Here is a 25063-nt window from a genome sequence, read left to right on the forward strand (position 1 = left end):
AAAATATTTGATCGCGAAGGCGGCGGCTCGATCCAGGACGATTTTAAGCGTCAAGTGCTTGACGGGCGCCCGTGAGACGCTCTGTGAATTTTTGTAAATTTTTCGAGTGCTTGTGGTGGTCACTGAAGATGCCAGGCAGTGCGGGACGCGAAGAGGAAGTCACAGAAATTTTCAGAACGCAGTTCGGAGTTCGCACGCGAGAGTTGGCCCAAAACCGGCCAGCCGGGACCTAATATGGCCAAATATGAAAAGGCATGAAGGAGGGGGGCCATTGGGGGTGCCCTTTGGCTCCCCCCAAATTTTTTTTTCGTATCATCCAAGGTAGTGCCATGGCGGCCGCGCGCAGGAAAAAAACGGCCGCCCCCCCCCCCCCCCCCAAATGCCAAATCCACGATGAGAGAGACAGGAAGAGATGAAGACACAGCCCGACTTCTGATTTCTTTCGCCTCCAATCGCTTGTCTTCACGCACGAAATAGCTGCCCGTGGAAGAAGAGGGGAAACCAGTCTTTCTCTCTCCTCCCTCTCTCTCCTCTTAAGCCTAGTTCGCGTATGCAAGAAGGAGATGGAGAATGCTTGATGGATGACGGCCCGGATGAAGGGGGATCGCTCCAACACCCATGATGAAGATAATTTACTGATTTCGGGCTGAAGGCATGGCTGGAAATCAGTCTCAGTGTGCGCAATTGAAAACCCGCAACCCGAAAAAAAACCGGTAATAAGAATTTTATGAAGAAAATGATGGTTTTTATGCAAAATGCTTTGCCAAAATGTGTTCCTATGGAGTATGATTAGAAGATAAATTTGGTTCTTGCTGTTTTCTTGCTGTTCATAAAAGGAAAAGAAAAAAATCAGAGAAATACGCATTTTATGGTCGTAAACATTCAAACAATAGACGCAAAAGCATAGAAAAATGGGAAAAAATGGGATTTTTTGAGCATATAAATGGGGAAAACCGTCGATACACATCAACTAATCTTTCAATTTTGTTGCAAATGAACTAAGGGCCACAGCCCACAAACTGGTTTTTATTTTCAGCAATTTAAAAAATACAAGAAAATGAAGAAAATGGTGGAAAAATGATTAAAAAACCTTCGGAAAATATGGGAAAAATACATTTGGGGCTACGAAAAATATAGAAAAATAGGATTTATGTTTGTTGATGTATAGCAAGGCTGGGGCATGAAGTTATGCTTCAGTTCAGCCTTGTTTATATGTTTTAGTGCGTGTTTCCTTCCTTTCTCCACATAAAATGACAAGGAAACCCTAAAAGAAATGAATGCAATGATGCACTATCAAAACGGGGAAGGGTAGAGTTGTGGAAAAAATGGTTAAATGCCGCTGAGCATGAGGAATAATTTGCTGATTTTATATGCATCGCATCTAGGATGGAATAATAATGATAAAAATTAAAACCTAGTAGCACGAAGATCACTTCGGTGCTAGGTGTTGCAGCGACGCACAAAGCGGTTAGAAAGAAAAGCATGAAAGAGATGTTTTGCACTTGCACGCTGCTGGTTTTTTTAAAATGTTTGAGCACTAGGCATCCACCTCTTTGCATGATCATTTAGAGGAAATTAAAAGTATCAGAGTCAGCTCCTGGATACGCATAGCAATTGTTTTCAGTAGGCCCTTGACCCACCGTTGAGAGCGTGAGGTTCCTATGCTGTAGGCTAGTCGTGGGATCCTAAAGGGGAAATCAAGTAAGGACAATGGTACATTCCTGGATACGCTTATTTGGTACCTTGAGCGACGTTTGTGCGAAATGTCTAAATGTTGAGCGACGCATTGAGGGGCCAATCCCCAAGGTGTAGGAGAGTCACAGAGGGTTGACGGCATTCAGCCGTAGGAGGAACCCCATGTGTATGTAATTCGAGCCTTTTGGCTATGTGAAAGGGACTCCCTCTGAGGAGTAATATTGGGTTAGGATCAGTTGGACTACAACGTATTACAAACGTAATGTGTAGGAAGGCAGAGATTTTGATAGACGCTCCTGGCTGCGAGGCCGAGGGGTTGTCTTGTGCATAGTGACGAGGTCCGGCTAGTGCATGAGCCAGTGCCGGCCCGTTTTTAGGTCCATCAACTTGGAATAGCAAGAAACAGCCTACAGTTGCCTTGTCCAGCACAGAGGTTGAGTAGAGGGGTGCAGCAATGGCTGCATGTGAGGTAGCTTGGTTGCATAAGCTACTTTATGATATGCATCAGCCTACAGATGGGCTAGTTGTCATTTATTGTGACAACATGAGTAGTATACACTTGGCAAATAACCCAGTCTATCATGCTAGAACAAAGCACATTGAGGTGTATTATCACTATGTGAGGGAGAGGGTTTTACTAGGTCTTATTGATCTAGTTTATGTCAGCACAGAGTATCAGGTAGCTGACATATTCACGAAGGCATTGGGCATAGAGAAGCTGTGCAAGTTCAGAGACCTGCTTGGTGTGCAGGAGTTAGGATTGAGCTCGAGGGGGAGTGTTGAGATATCGAGCTCCACTCGTGATACGCCAGGGTGACCGTTGTGTATTTATGTCACTGACTTGTCAGTTGCAGATGCAGTTGGTACACCGCCCATGAATAATAGCTACATGACAGCTATCCTTATCTACTCTAGTTCGTGGCTCAATTAGTATGCCACCTTAGTTATTTGAGTTTGGTTTGAGACCCATATATAGGGTTCTTCTATTTCTTTGTAAGAGAGTTCTTTTTTGGCTTACACAACTAAGAAGAGGAAAACTGTTTTCAGCCTCCACCTCTGTGTGTATTCCCCCATTGTGAAAGCAAGAAAGCTACAAGTGAGACTCCTTCCTTCTCTCCCACAATCTTGACACCCCCTCCCGCTCTTTATCTCTCTCTTCCCCTCTCTTTCTTTGTTTCTTTCCCTCTATTTTTTATTTTTATTTTTATTTTTTACTTTTTTATTTATATTTATATATATTTTTTGTTTCTTTCCCTCCCTCCCTCTATTTCTTTTTTTTCTCCCTCCCTCTATATTTATTTTTTATCCTCTCTTTCCTTTCACATATTTATTTCTCTCCCTCTATCTTTGTTTTACACACACTCCCGCCCCAACTTTCTTCATTGACTACCCTGGTAGCTTGTTTATAATCCTCCTCTTCATCTGATAATGGTCGATCGATGGTGGCTAGCACATGCATCCAATCCTATTTGTCCTCGGGACAAGGGATATACATTGTTAGTGGCCCATAAGAATTGTTGACTTGTGAGTCTCCTTTCAACATAGAGCAGATGGCATCTAGGTTGACCAGAGTGGTCTTCCAAGTATCCATCTCGACTCTCACAGATTTTAATGTGTTGCCTAAAAACATTAAACTATTGTCCAAATCTTCTATCACTCATGCATTTGCATCCAAGGTTAGCCTAGTAGGACGTTGTAGTCCTCTCCCTTCATGACTATGAAGTTCGCTGAGAACTGGACTCCCACTATGTTGAGATGACAAGCTCAACACATGTGGACATTGATGATGGACCACCTGGTTAGATGGGTCCACACGTCTACACTTAGCATGTCAGTGGTCATTATGACTCTCACATGGCCATTGACTCATTACTTATTATATTCAGGTTGTTACACCTATTTTACAGCTGGCATAGTTATAGCGCCAGTTGACTAGTGTAGTCGGTTATATATTGTTTGACTTAGTAGGCCACTTTCCTTTATGTTGTATCTTATCTATACTTTGTGTACATTAAAAAGTGTGTGAAAGAAGAACAAGAAATCAGCAAGAAAACGTTTTGGCCTCCATCTCTCTTCTTGTCTCTTGAGTGAGCTTCTCCTTGTGCATTCTGTGTGTGATCGGCGCAGCATCTTGAGCAAGTCCCTTCATCACACGATTCTTGACATGGTATCAGAGCCATGCCACTGAGAGAGGCTGATTTCAAAGGCTGAAATGAAGGAGAAGAAGCAAGATTCAAGCAAGCAAGCCATGGGTAAGAAGCTCTCCCATCCTTCCACTCTTTCTCTTGGATAGTGCCTGTGGAGGCACCGAAAGCAGGGAAGAGCAAAAATCTCAAATTCTAGTGAGATTTGGTGTGCGCGAAGAGCACTGTGTTATTTTGGGCATCTGAGGCCGTTTCAGGGCCCGTTTTAGATCCGCAAGGTTGCGGACAGGAGTTTCAAGGTACACTATGACTTCGACTATATTGACCGAAAGTGGGTGCACAAGTTACAGATTTTAGATCTGTAAGTTCAAAGGTGTTTACCAGTGAGTAAACACAAGGTTTATCTGCAAACAGGTTGCAGATTGCATGTATTGTTGAGCAGACAGTGAAAAAGGCTGTCTGGTGTATTGGTGTGCACTACAGGTCGAGGGTTGCAAAAGATTTCCTTGCTGTTTGGTATTAGTTTTGTGATAATGGCAGAGAACAGTGGAAGCCCCATCATTGAGAAGCTCGATAAGAACAACTACCCTTCATGGAAGTTCTGTGTCACGAATTTTCTTATTGGAAAAGGCCTCTACGAGTTTGTTTCAGGTGAAGAAAAGGAGCCGGAGGTGAGTGATCCTCCAACTGCAGAAGAGACAAAGGCACGGAAGGAATGGAATGCAAAAGACAAGAAGGTCATGTATTGGCTGTCAGCAGTAATTGACAATAATATGCTGGGACATATCAGAAATGCAGAGAATTCATATGCAGCTTGGACCATACTTGAAAGTATGTTTTCTGTAAATACAAAGGCACGAAAGATTCAACTCAAGCAAGAGTTGAATACATTGAAGAAAGGGAAGATGTCTATCAATGAGTATGCATTGAAGGTAATGAGCATTGCAGATGCCTTGGTAGGGATTGATGCAATGCCCGATGATGATGATTTGGTGTCGTCTACCTTGGGTGGACTTAATAATGAAAAGGCTTCGAAGTCCTTTGTAACTTCCGTATATGCCAGAAAGGCATTTCCAGATTTCGATGAGTTGGTCTCCCTTATGATCACTGAAGAGATTAACATGCAGAGTGAGACATCTGAAAGAAGTGGTGAATAGGTCCAAGCTTTCTACTCCAGTTCAGGAAGGGGACGTGGCAGGTTCTTTTCAAGAGGCCGTGGTACATGACGTGGTAGTGACAATCAGCAAAACAGATTGAATCAGCAATTTGGCGATATGCAGGTTTCAGGAGGTCATGGTAACTTTAGAGGCAGGGGGAGCTTTAGAGAAAGAGGTGGATGGCAGAACAGAGGTTCTAACAACTCTGGTATTGTGTGTCACTACTGTGGCAAAACATGTCATATTGCAGCCCAATGTTATGCTAAGAAAGATGATATTCGGAGTGGTAAGTTGCAGCAAGGAAACTATGCATCGTCGTCACGACAGAACGAAGATAAAAATGAACGTCTGTTTGTTATGCAGCATATGCTGAATGCTGTTGCAGGAAAGGGAACACATGATGATGTTTGGTATGTTGATTCAGGTGCATCCAATCATATGACAAGCCATGAAGAATGGTTTGGAGAGATGCAGAATTTGCAAAATGCAGGTTATGTGCAGATGGGTGATGATTCATGCCACCCAATTTCATACATTGGAAAAGTTCCCTTGGCCTTGCATGATGGTAAGACAAAGAGTCTTTCAGATGTATTACATGTGCCATCTATTACAAATAACTTGGTTTCAGTGGGTCAAATGGTAGAGCAAGGGCTGCAAGTTAGATTTAATGCAAAGGGCTGCTTTGTAGAAGACTTCAATGACAAGTGTAGGTTGGTAGCAAAGGGAAGTGGAGTTGGACGTATGTTTACTCTGGATGCTAGAATTCCTACTATGAATGCTGCTATGTATGCTAAAGGAAAAGGTGTTGTTGCAGATATTGAAATTTGGCACAAATGCATTGGACATGCAAATATACAAATGTTGAAATTAATGCAGTCCAAAGGGTTGGTTACAGGTTTGCCTACATTTAAAGTTGCAGAATTTTATAAGGTATGCAAAGCATGTCAGTTTGGTAAGCACGCAAGACAACCCTTTTCACATGATAGAGATGTAAGCAGAAATATCCTTGATGTTATGCATACAGACATTTGGGGGCCTACACAAAATATATCTCTTGGAGGCAGTTCATGTCAAGATTGTGGGAGAGAAGGAAGGAGTCTCACTTGTAGCTTTCTTGCTTGCACAATGGGGGAATACACACAAAGGTGGAGTCTGAAAACAGTTTTCCTCTTCTTAATTGTGTAAGCCAAAAAGAACTCAAGTACATAGAAATAGAAGAACCCTATATATGGGTCTCAAACCAAACTCAACTAACTAAGGTGGCATACTAATTGAGCCACGAACTAGAGTAGATAAGGATAGCTGTCATCTAGCTATTATTCATGGGCAGTGTACCAACCGCATCTGACAAGTCGGTGACATAAATGCACAACTGTCACCCTGGCTAAAGTGACAAAATAACGACAGCCTCCAAGAGATGCAACTTTAGTAGTCCACACATCAGAGTGGATTAATTCCAATGGCTTCTTACTCTCTTGAACATGTCTAGGAAATGGTTTCCTTGCCTGTTTTCCAAATTGACAGGCTTCACATACCTTATACATTTTTGCAACCTTGAATTTAGGCAATCCTGCAACAATATTTTGGGCTTGCATTGATTTAAGTCGTTGTACATTAACATGACCAATGCGTTTATGCCAGATATCAATATCTGCAACTACACCGATCCCATGTGCAAACATTGCTGCACTCAATTCAGGCATGTTTGCATCCAACGTAAACATTCTGCCCTTTTTCTTTCCTTTTGCTATCAAGCGACCTTTATTTTTTATATCCTCAACAAAGCATCCATGAGAATTAAATCTGACCTGCAAGCCCTGCTCAACCATTTGACCAACAGAAACTAGGTTCTTGGTGATATTTGGGACATGAAATACATCCGACAGGTATTTCTTTTTCCCATCCTGCATAGACAAATGAATTTTTCCAATCTGCACAATACGATGTGCAGTATCATCACCAGTCTCCACAAATCCTGGTTTTTTCATTTTCCTTGCATCCTGCATCCATTCTACATGACCTGTCATGTGGTTTGATGCACCTGAGTCAACATACCACACATCGTTGCTTTCTTCTGCACTTGTCACAGAATTGGTCATGTGCTGCACCATAAAAAAATGCTCATTTCTGTCATCACCATGTCTACTAGAAGATGCATAATTCCCTTGTTGCAACTTTCCATTCATGATGTCATTCTGCTTTTTATAGCAGTCTTTAGCCATATGACCCATTTTACCACAGTAGTAGCATTCAACATTGTTGTTTGCATTTTGGCCTCTTTGCCATCCACCACGACCTCTTTGGCTCCCCCTGCCTCTAGAGTTACCACGTCCTCCTCCAAAGGACTGGTTTTCTTGAGTTTGCTGTATATTCTGATTTTAACCACGGCCTCCAGATCGGCCTCCTCTACCTCTGCCTCTACCTCTTCCAGCATTTGAGGAGAAGACAGCTTCTTTTGAAGTTCCTCCTGAAGAAGATGCACCACCATTTCTCTGCTCCTCAGAAATTAGAAGAGCAATCAACTCCTCAAAATCAGGAAATCTTTCACGGACGAAAATGGATGTTCGAAACTGTGCATAATCCTTTCCTAGACCATGCAAGGTCATAGAAACTAAATCATCATCTTCCACTGGCGACCCAATGGAAGCAAATGCATCTGCAATCTTCTTCACCTTCATGTGGTAGTCATTGATGCTCATACTTTCTCTTTGCACATTGTGTAACTCTTGCTTGAGCTGCATTTTCCTGGCTTGCATATTTGTGCTATATATTTTTGTCAAAGTATCCCATGCCTCCTTTGGCATACTTGCATCTTGAATATGCACAATCATAGAGTCTGAAATGCTGATAGACAGCCATTACATAACTTTCCTAGCTCTCTCATGCCATGCTTTAAATGCCTGCATTTGCTATTGATTGGGAACATCAGGAAGAATTGGTTCTTCTTCATTTCCTGCAACGAATTCCCAATATCCTTTTCCCATAAGGAAATTCGTCATTCTCAACTTCCATGCTTGGAAGTTGTTCTTGTCAAGCTTTTCAGTGACAATCTGTGAAAGAGAATCAGACGCCATTACAGAACACTGCAAAAAATTCTGTCACTGCAAAGAACACAGCTTCAGCCTCACAAGGGAAAATCTGCAAAATTGACGAAAGTGGTATTTGACCACACAGTCACTTCCTAGTGACGATTTTGCATCAACAAGCAACAAGGATGATTCTGTAACTCCCAATGTCTCTGCGCACAGGCATACGATGCAATTTCTACAGTAACTTTTCATCGACCTGTAGAACAGTGGTTGCACAACATAAAACATGGCATTTTCTTGAGTGCATGCAGAAAACTTCCGTCTCCAAAATAGGCCCCGAAATGGCCTCAAATAAAAAAAACAGAGCAACCGAGGGTTAAATCCTTTATCCGCAGCATATACTGCCCTCTTGCTACACCGCGAAGGGCGTCTCAATCTGAGACAATGGACTCTTGCACTTTCCGGCTATGCTACCTGCAGAGACTTGCTCCCAAAATAGAAAAATGAAAGCAACACTGGTCCTCTTACCAAAACACCGCAAACTTGGCTTGCTTTCTTGAGCTCCTTACCACGAACAAGGCTCTGATACCATGTCAAGATTGTGGGAGAGAAGGAAGGAGTCTCACTTGTAGCTTTCTTGCTTGCACAACGGGGGAATACACACAAAGGTGGAGGCTGAAAACAGTTTTCCTCTTCTTAGTTGTGTAAGCCAAAAAGAACTCAAGTACATAGAAATAGAGGAACCCTATATATGGGTCTCAAACCAAACTCAACTAACTAAGGTGGCATACTAACTGAGCCACGAACTAGAGTAGATAAGGATAGCTGTCATCTAGCTATTATTCATGGGCGGTGTACCAACCGCATCTGCACTGACAAGTCGGTGACATAAATGCACAACTGTCACCCTGGCATATCACGAGTGGAGCTCGATATCTCAACAATTCATACTTTGTCACATTCATTGATGATTATTCTAGAAAGCTGTGGGTATATATTATGAAGGAAAAGAGTGAAGCGTTTGAGCACTTTAGAACTTTCAAGGCTACAGTTGAAAGAGAAACAGGCTTGAAAGTAAAGTACTTGAGGTCAGATGGAGGGGGAGAGTACCTCTCAAATGAGTTCAGTGATTTTCTGAGGTCTCATGGAATAAAGAGACAGTTCACATGCAAGTATATCCCACAGCAAAATGGGGTTGCAGAAAGGAAAAACAGGCATATTGTAGAAGTTGCATGTGCCTTGATGGCTGAAAAGAATATGCCTAAGCATTTTTTGTCTGAGGCTGTTCATACTGCTATTTATATTATGAACAGAACTCCCACAACTGCAGTTCATGGTATGACCCTCGAAGAATGTTTTACAAGTAAGAAGCCTGATGTTTCACACTTGAAAGTGTTTGGTTGCATTGCGTATGTTCATGTGCCAGATGAGTTGCGGAAGAAATTGGATCCAAAGGCTGAAAAGTGTATCTTTAGTGGATATTCTTTAGAGAAAAAAGGGTATCGCTGTTGTAACCCTGTCACATGTAAGTTCAGAGTGAGTAGGGATGTCATCTTTGATGAAATGAGCAGTTGGTTTGCATCTAGTGGTGATGCATTGGATGATGATGATGATCATGACACTCATGTGTAGGCTGAAAAGCAAGAATCACGGACTCTTAGTGGACCAAAGATATCATTTGGTAGTCCTTGGTCTGGGAGACTAAGGAGTAGCTCTACATCTTCAGGTGCATCTAGTAGCACTACAGGTAAAGACAAAGGAAAAAGTAAAGTGTCAGAAGATCCGAGATACACACTCGACTTTCTTATATACTTAAAATATATATGGTGAATATTATGTTGGCCATAGAGGGGGAATAGATGATAGAAAAGAAAGATGTAGAGAGAGAGGTAGAGAAATTGGCAACACACTAGGGACTCGAAGATGGGCAAGTTTCCCCCCCTTCCCCTTGTGGAGTTATATTATTGACAAGGAGTAAGCTCCTCCATTATACATAAGCTAGTTCTTACTTATAGATCTTGAAAGCAAGATCACGGTTCCTTGCACGGTATACAACCGGCTAACACTTGCACAACTTGGAAGTTGGTACCTTTTGATCCTTCTTGAGTCTCCTCTCCTATACTATGTGTAGGGATCTCCTCTTGGCGCTTGATTTCAGCAAAGCTTCTGTAGCACTTGCACCTTCTCTTCTCCTCTTGGAACTTGATTTCAACAGAGCTTCCGTAGCACTTGCACCTTCTGTTCTCTTCTTGGAACTTGATTTCAGCAGAGCTTCCGCAGCACTTGATTTCAGCAGGGCTTCCGCAGCACTTGCACCTTCTCTTCTCCTCTTGGAACTTGCAAAGTGATGCTTCCTTCACCTCTCTCTTACACCCAAGGAGAGACTCCTCTTTTATAGGCTTTCAAGAGCTTCACTTCTTGGAGAGAGAGTTGAGTTGATCTTCATGCAAAATGTGGTTGTTCCACTCTGCAGCACTAATTTCGAGATATCTCTTTAAGCGTTGTTTGGATGAAAAAACGTCCAACACAAAAGTTGTAGATGTTGTTGTTTTTGATAACCCACGCGGCCTGGTTTTAGAGATCGTTTTTCTATTGCGAGATATTTAAAAAATGGAGTTTCCAAAAAATAGCTTTTTAAACTATACTCTTAACTTGCGGTCCATGCAACCACCTTGGAGAGTTCATTAGATTGCCTTGGGCCTCAACCTTAAGATTGAATTCCACACAAAAGCTTGTGTCATTTTAGACCTTAGAAAGAGAAAATCACTTCTCTCCTCACTTCCAGAGGATCACGTCTCTCGTCTTTCTTAGTGAGAGAATTCCCTCTCTCATCTTTTTTAATTAAAGAAAAGACCTTAAACCTTGACTTATAGGGGAAAGGATGATCCCAAACGAATGCAATGCTCATTACACATAAGCAAACATTCCCAGGCGTCCTTGGATGCACACATAAATACATATACACAATGCTAATGCACTTCCTCTTCTTAGAACTCAATCCATCTTCATTTATGTGTAACTCCTTGGTTCTTGTGTATAATCTTACACTTGGCAGACACTTCTTTCCCCCTTTATAACTTGTACTGTTTGTACCAGATATCCCCATCATAGTGCTTTGATCACCCCAATAAGTGATATACTAGGAATACTGGTTTCTAAATGGTCTCATGGTCATGCTAGATCATCATCAACACTTAAAGAAAAGTGAGTCATTAATTTATTGACATGAATTTATTAAATATAGAATGCGTAATAAGCAATCAATTTAGTGACATCACCCTGGCTTCTAAACAGTTGACCTCAACGGTAGAGGGGATACATAGTCTTAAGAAGATCTGGAAAGTCTTGTAGTTCTCTCTCAATAATAAACTGAGCATCCAATGGGGGATAATTCTTAAACTTAACCAGATACTTCCATAATACCTTACCTGACCTTAGAGTATTGTCTTGATGGTGTAAAATTCTTTTTGGCACAAGGAACTCTTCCGTTTCTTCTATGTCAGGTAAATCTTCCTTGATTGGTTCCATTGGAGGTTCTCCAATATAGGGACGTAGCAAACTTATATGGAAAGCATTATGAATGTTCCATTGACTTGGTAGATCCAAACAAAAAGTCACATTGTTTATCTTATCTGTGATCTTGAAAGGGCCATAATAGCGATTAGAAAGCTTAACCACTTTACCCTTTTGACATTTTTTCTTCTTCAAGCAAGTCTTCTTAAACTTAAGAAGAGCATACTATCCCAACTTGAGATCTAACTTACAGTGATGCTTATCTGCTGCACGTTTATGCTTCTCTTGTGTCCTTTGGATAGCAGCTTTTACTTGAGTGAAAGTTGTATCAATGTCTTTAACAAACTCATCTGTTGCAAAGATTTTATCCTTCGTAAGAAGAATGGGTGGTAAATGAGGCTTACCATAGATGATCTCAAAGGGTGTCTTACTAGTACTAGACTGTACCGTATTATTGTACGCAAACTCTACTAAAGGCAAATACTTTTCCCATTCTCTTTGATTATCAGAGACATAGGATTTCAAAAGGTCCAAAACAATAGAATTAGCACTTTCACTCTGCCCATCCGTTTGAGGATGATAAGAGGATGAAAACTTTAACTTTGTCCCGAGGTTCTCGAAGAGAGCTTGCCAAAAGAGGCTGGTCATGTGGGGATCTTGATCACTTAAAATGGACTTAGGCATGCCATGATGCTTGAAAATATAAGCAATGAATAACTTAGCCATATGATCGACTTTGATTGTCTTTTGCATAGGTATAAAGTGAGCTTGCTTACTGAATCTATCAATGATAGTCCAGATTGCATCATTGCCTACTTGTGTGCGAGGAATCTCCATGATAAACTCCATGGCAATACTTTCCAAAGGCTCATTGGGAATAGGTAATGGCTTTAGTAGACCGGGTGGTTTATGCCTATCATACTTTACTTTTTGGCATATATTGCACTCGCGGACATATCTTTCAATGTCAGCTCTAAGAGTGGGCAAAAAGAAATATCTTTCCAATGCTTGAGTAGTGGGTAGAATACCCCTATGTACAACATATGGAGATGTATGTGCTTCATCCATTACCTTGTGTCGCAATGGTAATGCTGCACAAATTGCTTGATGATGATACAAATAACCATCTCGAATCGAGTAAGGTGTAATCGACTGACCTGAGTTAAGTTGATCCCATATGGTTGAGAAGTTAGAATCAGTTGCATACATTTTGGATAAATCCATGAACTTGTTATGGTAAATAGTTGTGATTGCATTCACTTGAGGTCGCCATGATAGAGCATCTGCTACCATATTCTTAGTTCCAGATGTGGAAGGATTTGAAAATGAAACATAGATAATAAATTTACCCAATGCATCTGTTTCTCTAAGATCTTCTTCTGAGTGAGGAAGTATCTTAGACTTTGGTGACCTATTTTAATAACAAAATCTACACCAAGTAAATAGTGTTTCCATACTTGAAGAGCATGTACCACCGCCATAAGCTCTTTCTCATATAATGGAGCATGTAGCTCATGGTCCTTGAGGCGTCGGCTATCAAATGATACTACATGATGCTCTTGGTTAAGCACAGCTCCAATGCAATCGCCAGAAGCATCGCAGTGAACTTCAAAAGGTTTTTGAAGATTCGAAACTATGAGAACTGGTTCTTGAGTCACAAGAAACTTAATTCTTTCAAATGCTTGTAGTTGCCTTGATCCCTAGCAAAAAGGCACTCGCTTCTTAGTAAGGTCATGTAGATGAGATGCAACATACACAAAACCTCATATGAACCTTCTATAGTATGAACATAGGCCCAAGAAACTTCTAACTTCATGTACAGAAGTAGGTGTAGGCCATTCAACAATGGCTCGAATCTTCTCAAGATCCATTCTCACCAAATTGTGAGAAACAATATGGCCTAAGTAATGAATTTCTGAAAGGAAAAGTTCACTCTTATTAGCATTAACATGTAGTCTATGCTTGCGAAGCTCTTGAAAAACAATAGATATATGTTTTCTATGCTCTTCTTCAGACCGTGAAAATATTAGAATGTCATCAAAGAAGACACCTATGAACTTTGAGTGAGGTCTGAAAATTCTCTCCATCATTTGATTGAATGTGGCAAGTGCATTAGTCAAACCAAATGGCATGACTAAATAAGAACTCGTATAGTCTAAATGTCATATGAAAAGCTATCTTATGAACATCTTCAGGTGCTATCCATATCTGGTGATAACAGCTCTTGAGATCAATGCAACTAAAGATACTAGCCCCTTGCAACTTATCCAAGATATCATCTATCCTTGGGATAGAAAAATGATTCTTGATTTTGATCTTGTTCAAAGTTCTATAGTCTATGCATACAAACATGGAAAGAACCGACTTTCTTTTGAACAAGTAAGACTGGAGAGCAATATGGAGAAGAGCTAGGTTGAACTAACCCTTTTTCCAACATTTATTTTACTTGTGTTAGGATCTCCTCTTGCTGGCTTGCACTTACTCAGTAAGGCAGTTGGTTAGGTGGTGAACTGACTGGGATAAGATTAATTGTGTGATCTTTCGGATGCTTAGGAGGTAACTCTCTTGGGAGTGAATCACTAAAACAATCTTCATATTGTTTAACAAAATCATGTCTAGCTTGATCAATTAAAGAGAGGGATTCTTTTAAAGTCTAAGACTTAGAAGCATTAGTTGGTATTGTGTGTTCATTAGAGGCACCAAGTGCCCTTGAGTCATTAGTTTCTTTTGACTCTCTCACAAAAATCATGTACACAGAAATAGCTTTCTTCATTTCTTTAAAAATGCTAACATGACTAACCATTGGCACAGGCCAATCTCCAGCATTAGCAATGCATATTATGTTCCGAACCTTGAATTGAAATGCAAGGGTCTTCTTAGCAAAATTGGGAAGAGATCTAATCTTGTAATGCCAAGGCATGCCTAAGATAACATCACAGTTACCTATGGGTGCAAGTAGAAAAGAGTCTTGGTCGTGGTAATCCCCAATTCTAAGATTCAACTTTCCTTGAATAGGAGTAGAATTGGTTGTAAGTCCTTGAAATGCCGAACCTAATCCAATTGGTGTTCCCAATCAATCGGATGGAATTTGTAGCCTTTCAACAGTATCTACTGACACAAAATTATCTGTGGACCCTGGATCAAAGAGTATCAAAACTCATTGATTGTTGAGTGTCCCCCAACCCTTTAAGGGTTGTCTTTTCTTCTCATTTGAATGAGTGTTAGCTTGCACATCTGAAACAGAATTTGAGGATGGCAGAGGAGGATCTTTAACCACATTTGCTTCCTTCCTTTTGTGAGGACAATTAGGCTTCATATGCCCTAACTCACCACAAAGAAAGCACCTTCCTTCCTCTTTGTAATTTTGTATCTCAAAGGGTGAGAGATACTTGTGCTTCTTCTTGTTACCCTCTGGCTTTGAATATTGGTCATGGATAAAGGTAGGTCTTCTTTGATTAGTTATGTCTCTTGGTTTATCATAGCGCTGCTCTTGTTTAGCTCTATAAGAAATCATCTCCAGCTTTTGAGATGTACGAGGTGTATGCAAACTTTCAACTATGATGGCAGAATCCATCATGCGAGATAAGGTTTCATGTGGATACACCTTCATGGTTCTGTGTAAATGAGGGAGTAGGCCAGCTTCAAAATTCATTTTCTTCTCTTTATCGTTGATCTCCATGAAAGGAGCAACCTTGAGAAGAGTAGACCAAAACTTGTATACATAACTATTGACCTTTTCACGCTCTTTCTAGCCTAGCCAATCCCACTCCTTCTTGACATCATTCTCAAAATCAGGAGGCAAGAAATGAGCATAAAACTTCTTCTTGAACTTTTCCCAAGTCATATGTCCCCTTCCCTCCAAAATGAGAGTCAACCACCAATTGCTAGCAGTGTCTTTCAAGTGCATGCCTACATGCCTTAGCTTGGACTTTTTTGAGAAATTACCATCAGAAAAAGAAACTTCAAATTATCTAACAAAGGCTAACGCCTTAGCAGGATCTCTCTTACCGGAGTAAGAGTCAAACTTTTTGTCCTTATCCCTAGACTTGAAAGTCTTAGTTTTCTTAAGATTGCTCCTCTTATGGTCCCTCTTTGTCCATTTGCGGATCGCACAGGACTTAGAACTAAGAGAGTGGAGACTAGAAGATGATGAGGAGGAGGAAGAACTTGAGTAATTAAGGGAGTAGCTGAGGGAGACGACTCCCTCCTTATCAGCCTCACTCGAGGTGAGGTCTTTTTACTCTTCTTGACCCGATAATCCTTCTTCCTTCTAGGAAGCTTCTCAGCAATTGGATGCTTTGCATCTTCACCATCAATTGGTGCAATGGTGTTTCCTCCACTATCACCATCTTTTGGAGGATTTGGTCCTTCATAAGTAGCTTCTTCCCTTGCCCTTAAGTGGTCAATCAATTGACGTACTTCGGGAATCTCCAACAAGCTACGATACTCTATCAATTGAGCATGTAATTGCTCACTTGTAGGTTCTTCATCAGTTACCATCTTTACCTTCTTCATGCAAAGATTGCCTTTACTTTGAGAAAAGTAAAGAGACCTGCTCTGATACCACAGTTATAGAATCCGAGATACATGCTCAACTTTCTTATATACTTAATGTCAAGATTGTGGGAGAGAAGGAAGGAGTCTCACTTGTAGCTTTCTTGCTTGCACAATGGGGGAATACACACAAAGGTGGAGGCTGAAAACAGTTTTCCTCTTCTTAGTTGTGTAAGCCAAAAAGAACTCTAGTACGTAGAAATAGAAGAACCCTATATATGGGTCTCAAACCAAACTCAACTAACTAAGGTGGCATACTAACTGAGCCCGGAACTAGAGTAGATAAGGATAGCTGCCATCTAGCTATTATTCATGGGCGGAGTACCAACCGCATCTGCACAACTGACAAGTCGGTGACATAAATGCACAACGGTCACCTTGGCATATCACGAGTGCAGCTCGATATCTCAACACTCCCCCTCGAGCTCAATCCCAATTCCTTCACACCAAGCAGGTCTCTGAAGTTGTGCAGCTTCTCTGCGCCCAATGCCTTTGTAAATATGTCAGCTACCTGATCCTTTGTGCTGAAATAAACTAGATCAATAAGACCTAGTAAAACCCTCTCTCGCACATAGTGATAATGCACCTCAATGTGCTTTGTTCTAGCATGAAAGACTGGGTTATTTGCCAAGTGTATACTACCCATGTTGTCACGATAAATGACAACTGGCCCATCTGTAGGCTGATGCATATCATAAAGTAGCTTATGCAACCAAGCTACCTCACATGCAGCCATTGTGCACCCCTGTACTCAGCCTCTGTGCTCGACAAGGCAACTGTAGGCTGTTTCTTGCTACTCCAAGTGACTGCAGCACTCCCAAAAGAGAACACATATCCACTGATAGATCGCCTATCAGAAATACTACCAGCCCAATCAGCATCAGTGTATCCATGCAACTGTATCTGAACCCCAGTCTCATAGAATAGTCCATACTACAATGTGGACTTCACATATCTCAGTATGCGTCTAGCCGCATCCAAATGTGGTTTCCTTGGAGCCTGCATAAACTGACTTACCAATCCAACAACATAGCTCAAATCTGGCCTGGTAATAATCATATAAATCAAACTTCCTAGTATGCGTCTGTACATAGTAGGGTCTTCGAGAAGCTCACCTGCATCTGCGCTCAACTTCACATTCTGCTCCAAAGGAACTGAAATAGGCTTACAGCCTGTCATCCCTTATTTGAACAGCATGTTCAATCCATACTGCCTCTGCAAGAGCTGTATCCCACTTGGTGACCCACTTGGTGATCTAATCACCTCAATGCCCAAGAAATAACGCAGCTCTCCCAAATCCTTCATCTCAAACTTCTGCTTCAATAGCATTTTCATATGAAGGATATCTTCATCACTGTCACCTGTCATAATCAAATCATCAACATAAATGACAAGTAGCATAATACCTTTCTCTATTTTTCTCACATAAAGTGAGAAATCTGCCTTGGAAATCTAAAAGCCAATAGTGACAAGATATTGTCCTATCTTGTCAGACCATGCTCTAGGTGCTTGCTTCAAGCCATACAATGCTTTCTTCAACTTGCAAACAAACTCAGGATGAACAGCATGCACATAACCTGGTGGCTGCTCCATATAGACCTCTTCTTGCAAATCACCATACAAGAAGGCATTCTTTACATCTATCTGATGTAAAGACCATTCCTTTGATGCAGCCATAGCAATGACTGCTCTTACGGTTGCCATCCTTGCAACCGGACTGAATGTTTCTTCATAATCAATTCCATATGTTTGTGCATACCCCTTGACTACTAATCTTGCCTTGTATCTATTCACAGAACCATCTGCATTGTGCTTCACCTTATAAACCCACTTACAACCAATTGCATTCTTATATTAAGGCAAAGGTACCAATTCCCATGTAGCATTTTCTTCCAAGGCATCCATTTCTTCATCCATGGCTTTCTCCCATTTTTCTTTTCCCATGGCTTGCTCAAAAGAAGTGAGTTCTGGTTCCTGTATCACTTTGACCAGGCATAGTGAATGGCTGTAAATCCATCATATTTCAGCCTATCCATAGGATACCTAGCTCTGGTAGACCTGTGAAAAGTAGGTTCACTCCCAGGTGCTCTCAAAACATCCCTGGTCTTCCTTACTCCAAGTGTAACAATAGAAGGAATACCCAACTCATCATCAATGCTCTGTTCTGAGCCACTGGATTCACCATCCACATAAGAGTGACCTGCATTCACATCAAACATGGGCTGATCTACATTCTCTTTTCCTTTTCGTGAAACCTGCATACCACTATCTATATTGTTTTGAGAAGATTCTCTTGATCTCAATCTGCTTGTCCATGGTGAAGAATGTGAACCACTACTAGAGGACGCTCCAGGTCCGCTAATATTTTGTGACTGCTGCTGTGAATTATGTGCAGCATTACCATTTTGTGCATCTACATCATCAATCACATTTAATCGTTTATACCACCTACTCATCTCATCAAAAACAACATCTCTGCTCACTGTAAACTTACGAGTAGAAGGGTTATAGCATCTATACCCTTTCTGTCTGCAGAGAGTAACCAATAAAGATGCACTTCTCAGCTTTTGGATCCAACTTGGATCTCAACTCATCTGGCACATGAACATAGGCAATGCAACCAAAAATCTTCAAATGAGAAATATCTGGTTTCCTACCAGTATACCTCTACTCTGGAGTCATGCCATGTATTGCTGCAGTGGGAGTCCTGTTCATTATGTAGACTGCTGTAGCAACTGCTTCAGCCCAGTAAAAATCTGGCAAGTCTTTTTCGTTGAGCATGGCACGAGATACCTCTCCAATATGCCTGTTTTTCCTTTCTGCAATTCCATTTTGTTGTGGGGTATGATTGCATGAATATTGCTGCTTTATGCCATGCTCTTGCAGGAACCTTGTAAACTCATTTGAGAGGTACTCTCCCCCTCCATCTGACCTTAGGCATTTTATTTGCAGGCCTGTTTCTTTTTCAACCGTAGCTTTAAGAGTTTTGAAATGCCCAAAAACGTCACTTTTCTTTTTCATAAAATACACCCAAACTTTTATGCTATAGTCATCAATAAAAGTGACAAAATAATGATAGCCTCCAAGAGATACAGCTTTAGTAGTCCACACATCAGAGTGGATTAATTCCAATGGCTTCTTACTCTCTTAACCATGTCTAGGAAATGGTTTCCTTGCCTGTTTTCCAAATTGACAGGCTTCACATACCTTATGCATTTCTGCAACCTTGAATTTAGGCAATCCTACAACAATATTTTGGGCCTGCATTGATTTAAGTCACTGTACATTAACATGACCAATGCGTTTATGCCAGATATCAATATCTGCAACTACACCGGTCCCATGTGCAAACATTGCTGCACTCAATTGAGGCATGTTTGCATCCAACGTAAACATTATGCCCTTCTTCTTTCCTTTTGCTAAATCAAGCGACCTTTATTTTTTATATCCTCAACAAAGCATCCATGAGGATTAAATATGACCTGCAAGCCCTGCTCAACCATTTGACCAACAGAAACCAGGTTCTTGGTGATATTCGGGACATGAAATACATCCGACAGGTATTTCTTTTTCCCATCCTGCATAGACAAATGAATTTTTCCAATTTGCACAATAGGATGTGCAGTATCATCACCAGTCTCCACAAATCCTGGTTTTTTCATTTTCCTTGCATCCTCTATCCATTTTGCATGACCTGTCATGTGGTTGGATGCACCTGAGTCAACATACCATACATTGTTGCTTTCTTCTGCACTTGTCACAGAATTATTCATGTGCTGCACCATAAACAAATGCTCATTTCTGTCATCACCCTGTCTACTAGAAGATGCATAATTCTCTTATTGTAATTTTCCATTCATGATGTCATTCTGCTTTTTATAGCAGTCTTTAGCCATATGACCCATTTTACCACAGTAGTAGCATTCAACATTGCTGTTTGCATTTTGGCCTCTTTGCCATCCACCACGACCTCTTTGGCTCCCCCTGCCTCTAGAGTTACCACGTCCTCCTCCATAGGATTGGTTTTCTTGAGTTCACTGCATATTCTGATTTCTACCACGGCCTCCAAATCGGCCTCCTCTACCTCTGCCTCTACCTCTTCCAGCATTTGAGTAGAAGACAGCTTCTTTTGAAGTTCCTCCTGAAGAAGATGCACCACCATTTCTCTGCTCCTCAGAAATTAGAAGAGCAATCAACTCCTCAAAATCAGGAAATCTTTCACGGACGGAAATGGATGTTCGAAACTGTGCATAATCCTTTCCTAGACCATTCAAGGTCACAGAAACTAAATCATCATCTTCCATTGGCGACCCAATGGAAGCAAGTGCATCTGCAATCTTCTTCACCTTCATGTGGTAGTCATTGATGCTCATACTTTCTCTTTGCACATTGTGCAACTCTTTCTTGAGCTGCATTTTCCTGGCTTGCATGTTTGTGCTATACATTTTTGACAAAGTATCCCATGCCTCCTTTGGCGTACTTGCATCTTGAATATGCACAATCATAGAGTCTGAAATGCTGATAGACAGCCAATACATAACTTTCTTGGCTCTCTCATGCCATGCTTTAAATGCCTGCATTTGCTGTTGATTGGGAACATCAGGAAGAACTGATTCTTCTTCATTTCCTGCAACGAATTCCCAATATCATTTTTCCATAAGGAAATTCGTCATTCTGAACTTCCATGCTTGGAAGTTGTTCTTGTCAAGCTTTTCAGTGACAATCTGTGAAAGAGAATCAGACGCCATTACAGAACACTGCAAAAAATTCTGTCACTGCAAAGAACATAGCTTCAGCCTCACAAGGGCAAATCTGCAAAACTGACGAAAGTGGTATTTGACCACACAGTCACTTCCTAGTGACAATTTTGCATCAACAGGTAACAAGGATGATTCTATAACTCCCAATGTCTCTACACATAGGCATACGATGCAATTTCTACAGTAACTTTTCATCGACCTGTAGAACTGTGGTCGCATAGTATAAAACAGGGCCTTTTCCTGAGTGCGTGCAAAAAACTTCCGCCTCCAAAACAGGCCCCGAAATGGCCTCAAATAAAAAAAACAGAGCAACCGAGGGCTAAAGCCTGTATTCGCAGCATATACTGCCCTCCTGCTACACCGCGAGGGCATCTCAATCTGAGACAATGCACTCTTGCACTTTTCGGCTGTGCTACCTGTAGAGACTTGCTCCCAAAATAGAAAAATGAAAGCAACACTGGTCCTCTTACCAGAACACCATGAACTTGGCTTTCTTTCTTGAGCTCCTTACCACAAACAAGGTTCTCATACCATGTCAAGATTGTGGGAGAGAAGGAAGGAGTCTCACTTGTAGCTTTCTTGCTTGCACAATGGGGGAATACACACAAAGGTGGAGGCTGAAAACAGTTTTCCTCTTCTTAGTTGTGTAAGCCAAAAAAGAACTCTAGTACATAGAAATAGAAGAACCCTATATATGGGTCTCAAACCAAACTCAACTAACTAAGGTGGCATACTAACTGAGCCAGGAACTAGAGTAGATAAGGATAGCTACCATCTAGCTATTATTCATGGACGGTGTACCAACCACATCTGCAATTGACAGGTCGGTGACATAAATGCACAACGATCACCCTGGCATATCACAAGTGGAGCTCGATATCTCAACACTTGAAATATATATGGTGAATATTATGTTGGCATAGAGGGAGAATAGATGAGAGAAAAGAAAGATGTAGAGAGAGAGGTAGAGAAATTGGCAACACACTAGGGACTGGAAGATGGGCCAGTCTCCCCCTTGTGGAGTTATATTATTGACAACAAGGAGCAAGCTCCTCCGTAACACATAAGCCAATTCTTATTTGTAGATTTTGGAAACAAGATCACGGTTCGTTGCACAGTATACAACCGGCTAACACTTGCACAATTTGGAAGTTGGCACCTTTTGATCCTTCTTGAGTCTCCTTCTCTCCTGCACAATATGTGTAGGGCTCTTCTCTTGGCACTTGATTTCAGCAGAGCTTCTGCAGCACTTGCACCTTCTCTTCTCCCCTTGGAACTTGATTTCAACAAAGCTTTTGGAGCATTTGCACCTTCTCTTCTCCTCTTGGAACTTGATTTTAGCAGAGCTTCTTCTCCTCTTGGAACTTGATTTCAGCAGAGCTTCCACAGCACTTGATTTTAGCAGGGTTGGTGCGCAGATCGAACGCTGTACACTCGCGTAGTGAATGCCGGAATGTCCCCAAGAACAAAAGAACTCTAATTTTTTCACAAAACTCAAGGTAAAAAGCATGCACGACATGAACAAGAGACCAATTGGGTGCAATCTCCCCCCATGCCTTATGTGAGTGCTCCACAAAGCATGTATTTTATGTATTAATCATCTTCAAGCTCAAATAATAGCCCAAATTACAAAATAGCAAGCTTTTGGCTTTTGAGTTTGCTTTAGCACAAAATAGAAATAAAGCTAATGGGCGGTACCCAAAGAGTCAGGCATACCCAATACAATGTCCAAGTACAAATAACATAATCATGCATCCATGCGCATACAAAATAATAAATAAATATCCAACGCCTCAATAAATAAGGGCGGCAAAATATAGGCGCCATACATAAGGTATGCGTCCATCAAAATATAAATAATAAATCGAATACTCGCTATCCTCCAATGCTTTCCTCCGCCACTACTGCTATCTCTACACATCAACTGAAGTATTCACAATCGTTAGTAAAATAATACAATTAAACCGACAAAAGTGAATACCTAGCAGTCTTCAACTACATAAATAAATCAGCTGGTTAGAAATCAATCCTAATCTTAATTTATTACGAGTGCGCACTCTAAACTCATAAACATTTATTAATTTAATATGCATTTTGCGGAATCACCCGCTATGGAATCACCCATGTACACACTAAATTAATGAAATGCCCGAAAAGGATAGGCGTCCCCATCAACTTCTTGCACAAAGAATCTACTTTGTGTATGAGCCCTAGTCATCAAAGTTTACGAAATCCACCGTAAAACCTCACGGAATCCACCATGGCACGGAATCCACCGTGAAATATGCGTCCTGGCATCATACCCCCGGGGTGGGATAGCAACTGACCTCAATTGCTATTAGCTCAATGTGGAGCTAGCAGAGTGGGGAAAGCATTTAAGTCTCTAGCGTGCATCCATTGGGCTTCTTCTACAGGATGGTTCTTAAATTTTACTAGATATCTAGAATATCTTCGACCAGTTCTAGTGGTCATAAAGTCAATATCTATGATAGCTTCAGGTTCAAGTATTTCAGTCTCTTCCTCTAACAAAGGTGGGTTTTCATAAACAGGGTGTACAGGTAATTGGCCTCTAAAGGGTCGTAATAAACTAATGTGAAATGTGTTGTGAATTTTCTAGTGTGGTGGTAATTCTAACTTGAATGCATTGTCATTAATTTTGTGAATGATCTTAAATGGTCCATAGAATCTAGGTGCTAATTTCACAACTGGGTGTCTATCTACACTTTGTAATCTACGTTTTTCTATTCTCAACCAAACATAGTCATCAACTTTAAAATTCATTGCTTGTCTTTTCTTATTGGCTTGCTTGGTATATGATTGCTGGGATTTGGCAATCATGTCTTTAACCTCATAAAAAATAGTAGCATGCATAGTAGCAATATCATCAGCACTCTGAATTTATTTGATAAAGATGCAACAAGTGTAGATAATCTATAACCATAGATCACTTCAAACGGTGCTTTCTTTGTAGATGTGTGTGGTGTATTGTTATATGCAAACTGTAATAAATGCAAATGTGTGTCCCATGTCTGTGATTTAGAAATAGTGTAAGCACGTAAAAGATCTAGTATAGTACTGTTAGTGGCTTTTGTTTGTCCATTAGTTTCAGGATGAAATGCAGATGAGAAATCAATTTTTATTCTTAGGTTAGCAAACAAAGTAGTCCAAAAGTTATTACAAAATCTAGAATCACGATCAGAAATAATAACTTTTGGTAATCCATGGTTAGTGAAAACAGTTTTCAAAAATAATTGTGCTACGTGTGATGCTATTAAAGTTTTCTTACATGGAATGAAATATGCTTGTTTACTAAACCTATCTACTACTGTCCAAATCATATCATGGTTAGCTTTGGTATTAGGTAAACTAATAATAAAATCTGTAGAAATTTGTTCCCATGGTCTTGATGGAATAGATAAAGGCATAAGTAATCCATACTGTTTACCATGATATCTCTTAACTCTTTGACAAATCAAACATTCAGAAACAAAGTTAGATACATCAGTGTCCATATGCGGCCAATAAAAATCTTCAGTTAATGCACATAAAGTAGATATGATACCTCTATGACCTTGATATGGAGGACAATGAATCTCATTCAAAACAAAAGATCTGAATGGAATTGTAATACATAATCTTTTTTCATAAAACATAAATCCATCATTATAAGACAGTGAATCAATAGGAATCCAGTTATTTTCAACTAATTTATTCCAATCAACATGAAAAGTAATGTCCTGATGATAAGTATCTTTCATAGGAGTTAAAGAATCAAATGATATAATAGAAATATTATGAATGGCAGGTCTTCTACTTAATGCATCAGCCACTACATTTTCTTTACAGGGTTGATATTGAATGATAGGATGAAAACTCTGAATAAAAGTTTGCCCATTTGATATGTCAGTTAGATATTTGAGGTTGGCTAAGTAAATGTCTAATACTTTGTTGATCAGTCTTAATCATAAATTCAAAACCCATTAAGTAGTGTTTCCATTGTCTTAAAGCTTGTACTACAGCTAATAATTCTTTGTCATATGTGGAATATTTAAGTTCGGAGGGTTTCAGTTTACAACTAGAATAGGCTATGGGATGATTGTCCTGCATAAGTATAGCTCCTATTCCAGATCCGCTAGCATCAGTCACTACTAAAAAGAATGGTCTATTAAAATCAGGCAGTTGTAATACAGGAGCATGGGTTAATGCATGTT

Source organism: Lygodium microphyllum, chromosome 6 (assembly GCF_053477565.2).
Source record: "Lygodium microphyllum isolate KBCC chromosome 6, Lygodium_microphyllum_v1.1.10, whole genome shotgun sequence".
In the NCBI taxonomy this organism is placed as follows: domain Eukaryota; kingdom Viridiplantae; phylum Streptophyta; class Polypodiopsida; order Schizaeales; family Lygodiaceae; genus Lygodium; species Lygodium microphyllum.